Source organism: Triticum urartu, chromosome 7A, assembly GCF_056163025.1.
Source record: "Triticum urartu cultivar PI428250 chromosome 7A, HENAU_Tu73, whole genome shotgun sequence".
NCBI classification, from domain to species: Eukaryota; Viridiplantae; Streptophyta; class Magnoliopsida; order Poales; family Poaceae; genus Triticum; species Triticum urartu.
In genome coordinates, this window is record NC_141879.1 from 708,275,591 (window position 1) to 708,282,556 (window position 6,966).

Below are 6,966 nucleotides of genomic sequence, written 5' to 3' on the forward strand. Positions count from 1 at the left end.
TTGAGCTTTCATATACTTATAGCTCTAGTGCATCCGTTGCATGGCAATCCCTACTCACTCACATTGATATCTATTGATGGTCATCTCCATAGTCCGTTGATACGCCTAGTTGATGTGAGACTATCTTCCCCTCTTTTGTCTTCTCCACAACCACCATTCTATTCCACATATAGTGCTATATCCATGGCTCACGCTCATGTATTGCGTGAAGATTGAAAAAGTTTTGAGAAAGTTAGAGTATGAAACAATTGCTTGGCTTGTCATCGGGGTTGTGCATGATTTAAATACTATGTGTGGTGAAGATAGAGCATAGCCAGACTATATGATTTTGTAGGGATAACTTTATTTGGCCATGTTATTTTGAGAAGACATAATTGCTTTGTTAGTATGCTTGAAGTATTATTATTTTTATGTCAATATGAACTATTGTCTTGAATCTTTTTATCATTGAAATACCACAATTAAGAAGATTTGCATTGAAATTATGCCAAGTAGCACTCCGCATAAAAAATTCTCTTTTTATCATTTACCTACTCGAGGACGAGCAGGAATTAAGCTTGGGGATGCCTGATACGTCTCCAACGTATATATAATTTTTGATTGCTCCATGCTATATTATCTACTGTTTTGGACTATATTGGGCTTTATTTTCCACTTTTATATTATTTTTGGGACTAACCTATTAACCGGAGGCCCAGCCCAGAATTGTTGTTTTTTTCCTATTTCAGTGTTTCGAAGAAACGGAATATCAAACGGAGGCCAAACGGAATGAAACCTTCGGGAACCTGATTTTCTCACTGAACGTGATCCAGGAGAATTGGACCCTACGCCAAGGCATCAGAGAGGCGGTCACGAGGGTGGGGGGCGCCCCCCTAGGGCGCGCCCCCCTGCCTCATGGGCCCCTCGGAGCTCCACCGACGTACTTCTTCCTCCTATATATACCTACGTACCCCCAAACGAACAGATACGGAGCCAAAAACCTAATTACACCGCCGCAACTTTCTGTATCCACGAGATCCCATCTTGGGGCCTGTTCCGGAGCTCCGCCGGACAGGGCCGTCATCACGGAGGGCTTCTACATCACCATAGCCTCTCCGATGAAGTGTGAGTAGTTTACCTCAGACCTTCGGGTCCATAGTTAGTATCTAGATGGCTTCTTCTCTCTTTTTGGATCTCAATACAATGTTCTCCCCCTCTCTTGTGGAGATCTATTCGATGTAATCTTCTTTTTGCGGTGTGTTTGTTGAGACCGATGAATTGTGGGTTTATGATCAAGTCTATCTATGAATAATATTTGAATCTTCTCTGAATTCTTTTATGTATGATTGGTTATCTTTGCAAGTCTCTTCGAATTATCAGTTTGGTTTGTCCTACTAGATTGGTTTTTTTGCCATGGGAGAAGTGCTTAGCTTTGGGTTCGATCTTGCGGTGTCCTTTCCCAGTGACAGAAGGGGCAGCAAGGCACGTATTGTATCGTTGCCATCGAGGATAAAAGATGGGGTTTATTTCATATTGCATGAATTTATCTCTCTACATCATGTCATCTTGCTTAAGGCATTACTCTGTTTTTAACTTAATACTCTAGATGCATGCTGGATAGCGGTCGATGAGTGGAGTAATAGTAGTAGATGCAGGCAGGAGTCGGTCTACTTGTCTCGGACGTGATGCCTATATACATGATCATACCTAGATATTCTCATAACTATGCTCAATTCTTTCAATTGCTCAACAGTAATTTGTTCACCCACCGTAGAATACTTATGCTCTTGAGAGAAGCCACTAGTGAAACCTATGGCCCCCGGGTCTATTCTCATCATATCAATCTCCATCACTTTAATCTTGCTTTGCTTTTTTACTTTGCCTTTTACTTTTCACTTTGCATCTCTATACTAAAAATACAAAAAATATTATGTATCACCTATATCAGATCTCACTCTCGTAAGTGACCGTGAAGGGATTGACAACCCCTAATCGCGTTGGTTGCGAGGAGCTATCATTTTTGTGTAGGTACAAGGGACTTGAGCGTGGCCTCCTACTGGATTGATACCTTGGTTCTCAAAAACTGAGGGAAATACTTACGCTACTCTGCTGCATCATCCTTTCCTTTTCGGGGAAATCCAACGCAAGCTCAATAGGTAGCATGGGCATAATTTGTCATGAACACAAAATGCAACAACTTGTTTTATAAGAGAATATACCACATCCGAATCATAACAAGGACGAGGGACGACGGGGACGGATATCAAAACCATGGCACTATGTATAACAAACAACGTATGGGTAAGATAATTATACGAGTAACTATATATCCAAATCACAGAAACATCAATTTTTTTATATAAAACATTCATGAACAAGAGGCTCCCCACAAGGTGGTGCCGGCGACGGGACGGTGCGGGCGATCGACGGTGGTTACGACAGAGATTTAGAAGGCACTAAGTGAACCACACCTACATATGCAAACTAAGTGCTATTTTTTTACCTCAAATTGCATATAAATTAAATACTAGCACATATAATTCCTCCCAAATTAATCACTATATAAAGCGTTGCACGAGCTAATCTACAATGAGAGATGAAAGGACAAAGTTGCTAACCTTTGTGATCATTTGATGGGGGCCTTCAAATCTTGACAAAATTTGGGCAAAATGTGGGATGAGCTCGAGAGGAAGAGGGGAAGAATAGAGAGGAGAGGGGAAAGGGGAAGAACAGAGCAAGCTCGGGTGGACGAAGGGTTTATGTAGGATGACCTTTAGTACCGGTTTGTGACACAAACCGGTACTACAGGTGCTGGAGGGGCCCCAGACTGACAACATCCGGCCACCACTCACTTTAGTACCGGTTCGTGGCACGAACCGGTGCTAAAGGTTCGCCACGAACTGATACTAATGAGAGCAGCTGGCTAGCCGTTGGAACTGGCACTAATGGACACATTAGTGCCGGCTGAAAATCAAACCGGCACTAATGTGCTTCACATTTGACCCTTTTTCTACTAGTGCCCTTCGACTCCTCCGCCGGTTCCATAGCCACGATCCCGATCCTTCCTACATCCGCGATGTTCCCATCGAACGCCGCGTCCCGGTTGTCCTCTCCCACAAAGAGTCCAATTTTTATGCATGGAAGACATACTTCAGTATCCTCCTTCGCGAGTATAATCTGTAGGATCGCATCGACGACACCGCCAACCTGTTCATCCTGAACCGCGATGCTGACTGGTTGGCGATCGACGCCACCATCATCCGGTGGCTCTTCCACACCGTCTCCAAGGACATCTTCCACACCTTCATTCGCGATAAGGATGATGCATGCATGGTGTGGAGCAACATCGTCGGCCTCTTCACCGACAACAAGCTCCAACGGATCGTCTTCTTGCAGTAGGAGTTCTTTGGGTGTCATCAAAACGACTCCTCCGTTGATGATTTCTGCATGCGCCTCAGGACCCTCTCTAACGAGCTCAATGACATCGGCTTCAAGGTGGGCGACAAACTGCTCCTCTCCACCCTCACCGCCGGCCTCAACGAGGATCTCGGCAACGCCGCCTCCTACCTTTGAGCGGGCGGTGGCATATCTCCGCCTCGAGGAACGCTGGTTGAAGCATCTTCGCTCCCGTGCCATTCTCACCGCCTTCGCCGCCGGCTACTTGGGCAGTGGCCCTCCTCCTCCAACGGCGCCTCCTGGTTTCCCAGCGCCATACCAGCAGCCCCGGCCCCAGGCGCCTCCTGCACCAACTGGCGCCTACGGCGCCCCGTACCAACCGCACCCTCCAGGTCCCGCGGCCCCTCCTCCACAACAGCCGCAATAGCAGTAGCGATAGCAATGCCGTGGCCGTGGCAATGGCCAATAGTGCGCGCAAGGGCAGCAGCAGCCGCAGCGTGTCGGGTCGCGGCCACATCCCCTGGGTCGGGTTTGTGCATGCATACACCATGCCCGTGCCCCGCCCGCCCGCTCCGAGTCTTCTCGGGCCCGGGCCGTCCGACCACTAGGCCTTCTATGCGGGGCAGTAGCAGTCGAGCCCACCTGTCGTCCAGCAGCCCAACTAACCCGCCACTCCGGTTGGCTATGGCGGGCCAAACCCTAGCGCTGGGTCAATTGGCTACTCGGGCTACCCCACCGCACTGGTCTCCTACGACTCGGCTCTGCTCGCTGCACTCCACCACCAGCCCACTCGCGGTTCATATTTCGGTGGTGTCGACTGGTTCATGGGCACCGGTGCATCTTTGCACATGGCCGCTTATCCGGGTAATCTCTCTTCCGTGTCTCCTATCAACACTTCTTCTCGTATCATTATCAGTAATGGTGCAGGTCTTCCTATCAATCATGATGGTTCCACTAGCTTTCCATCCACCTCTAGACCACTTGATCTCAATAATGTTCTTGTGTCTCCTGAACTTATTCAGAACTTAGTCTGTGTTCGTAAGCTTTCTTGTGATAACTCTATAACTGTGGAATTTGACGAAGTTGGATCTTCTGTTAAGGACGCCCTCACCTGGATGGTTCTTCACCGCTGTGACAGCCCCGGCGACATGTGCTCCATCCAGTCACCATCATCCACACATGCTGAATCGATCGCTCTTTCCATCGGTGTTGATCTTTGGCACGCCCGTCTTGGTCATCCGAGCTCCAGCACACTTCATCAAATTATTAGGAATTTTTGTTTTACATGTAATAAAATGGATGCGCACTCTTGTCACGCATGCCGTCTAGGCAAACATGTTCACCTCCCTTTTAGTGCTTCCTCCACAGTTGCATCATTACCTTTTGAGTTAATCAATAGTGATGTCTGGACCTCCCCCATTGCTAGTAATACTGGATTTTCGTATTATCTTGTTATCTTGGATAACTAATCTCATTTTGTGTGGAACTTTCCACTACGTAAGAAGTCTGATGTTGCTGCCATACTTGCTGCCTTCTACTCTTACGTTTCTACACAATTTGGTCGTCCTATCCTCGCTTTGCAAACTGATAATGGGAAAGAATTCGGCAACACCACCATCCGCAATATTCTCTCCACTCATGGCACAATTTTCTGGCTCACATGTCTTTACACCTCACAACAGAATGGTCGGGCTGAACGAATCCTTCGCACTCTTAACGATTGCATCCGCACCCTCCTCTTCCAAGCCTACATGCCTTATCGCTTTTGGCCCGACGCTCTCGCCACCACTACCCTCCTTATTAACCTTCGTCCGTGTCGCACTCACTAGAATTTTGCACCACACCACCTTCTCTTTCGGTCTCCTCCCTCATATGATGGTCTCCGTATTTTCGATTGTCTTTGTTACACTAGTATCGCCGCCACCTCCCCTCATAAACTCGCTCCTCATTCTCTTCCGTTGTCCTCCTTGGTTACCCGGCTAACACAAAGGGCTATAGATGCTATGATCCGGTTTCTCACCGCGTCATCACATCTTGGCATGTTTATTCTGACGAGTTTTGCTTTCTGTTTCAACAGGAACAACATGTTGCTTCTTCAGCTGTGCCCGGTGTCGTGGTTCTAAGTCTGACAGTAGAATGGGAGGTAGGTTAGGAGAGGCAAGATCCTAGCTACGATGAGGTTGTGCACGCAAGATTTATGAGTTCAGACCCTTCTCGGAGGAAGTAACAGCCCTACGTCTTGGTGCCCGGAAGCTGGTCGATTGGATTATGCGTGAAGTTACAGGGGGTGAGAACCCTTGTGCCAGAGGGGAGGGGCGGCTTATATAGAGTGCGCTACCCCTTCACAGGCCTCGATTACACAAGGGTTTAATGTAGATTAAGACAGAGACGTTACTGGTAACACCAGCATTAAAGCCATATAAATGATCATTAAGACTACGGAGTGGATGCCTGACTGTTGCTATCCAGAGTGACGTTTGATCTTCTATACTCCGAGTGGTTTCTGACATGGTCAAATGATTATATCCTGGTCGAATGGAATTGGGTTATCCGAGTGGAACCGTTGGTCGAGTGGGTTGCATCTTGGGGTGATTCCAGTCGGTAAATGTTGCTGTCCTTTGAATGTTTTTGACTGTAGGGCAGTGTCCTTGGGTGGTGTTTTTAGATCAGGTTTATTACCCTACCCTGGGCACATGTCATCATCATTAGCCCCCGACTGGTTCAGGGTCTGAGAGGAGATAGAGTCGAAGATGGTTCCAATCCAATTTTTGTGCTTCAGAAGCATTTAATGTGGGTTGGTGAACCACGCAGAAACTTCGACCTCATTTTCAGTCGCCTTGATCCATTCTGAGGTTGTCGAGTGAACTTTGCAAATAGGCTTCGAATGTTGATATGGTATAAAATCTTCGGCATGATCGACTACGCTGCCGTTCCCGGATCTCGCGGGATTCAAAATTTGGGGAAGCGCGCGAGGCAGAGAGGGCTGCGGTAAGCGGGGCGGATTAGGCATGGGCGCCTTGATTCCCGCGCCACCTTTTTTGCCACGTACTGGGCGCGCGACTGTTGCGGGATTTGACAGGATTTCCTGGACCCACAAGTCATTCACTCGGGGAGTGAGCCCATATAAGGCTTCTGGGCCGGTGTTTTTGCACTGTGCATGCCATTTCTTCTCTTCCTCCTCTGCTTCTCCACTGCGTCTGCCCCCTCCTTCGACGCCGCCGCCCAGCCTGAGCGCAACCCGCAGCGATGGCGAAGGACAATACGGTGGCCTGGAGCGCGCAAAGAATGCGACGACGAAGGAGAAGGGCAAGAAGACGAGACGGGGAGGGTCGTCATCGAGATCTGGCCTGCCGCCCGACTGGATCCAGAGTGAGTGGATTCGCTCCACGATCCAGCATGATGATCTGGAGGATCTGGTGGCGGGGGGATTGATTCCCCATGGTTCTTGGCGGCTTCCGGAGGACGAGATTGAGCCGCGGCCGCAGGAGGGTGAGTGTGTCCTTATTGCCACTCATGTCGACCGCGGTTTCTCTTTGCCCCCCCCCCCATCCTTTTTTCTAGGGTTTTCTGAACTTCTTTGGAGCCCAGCTT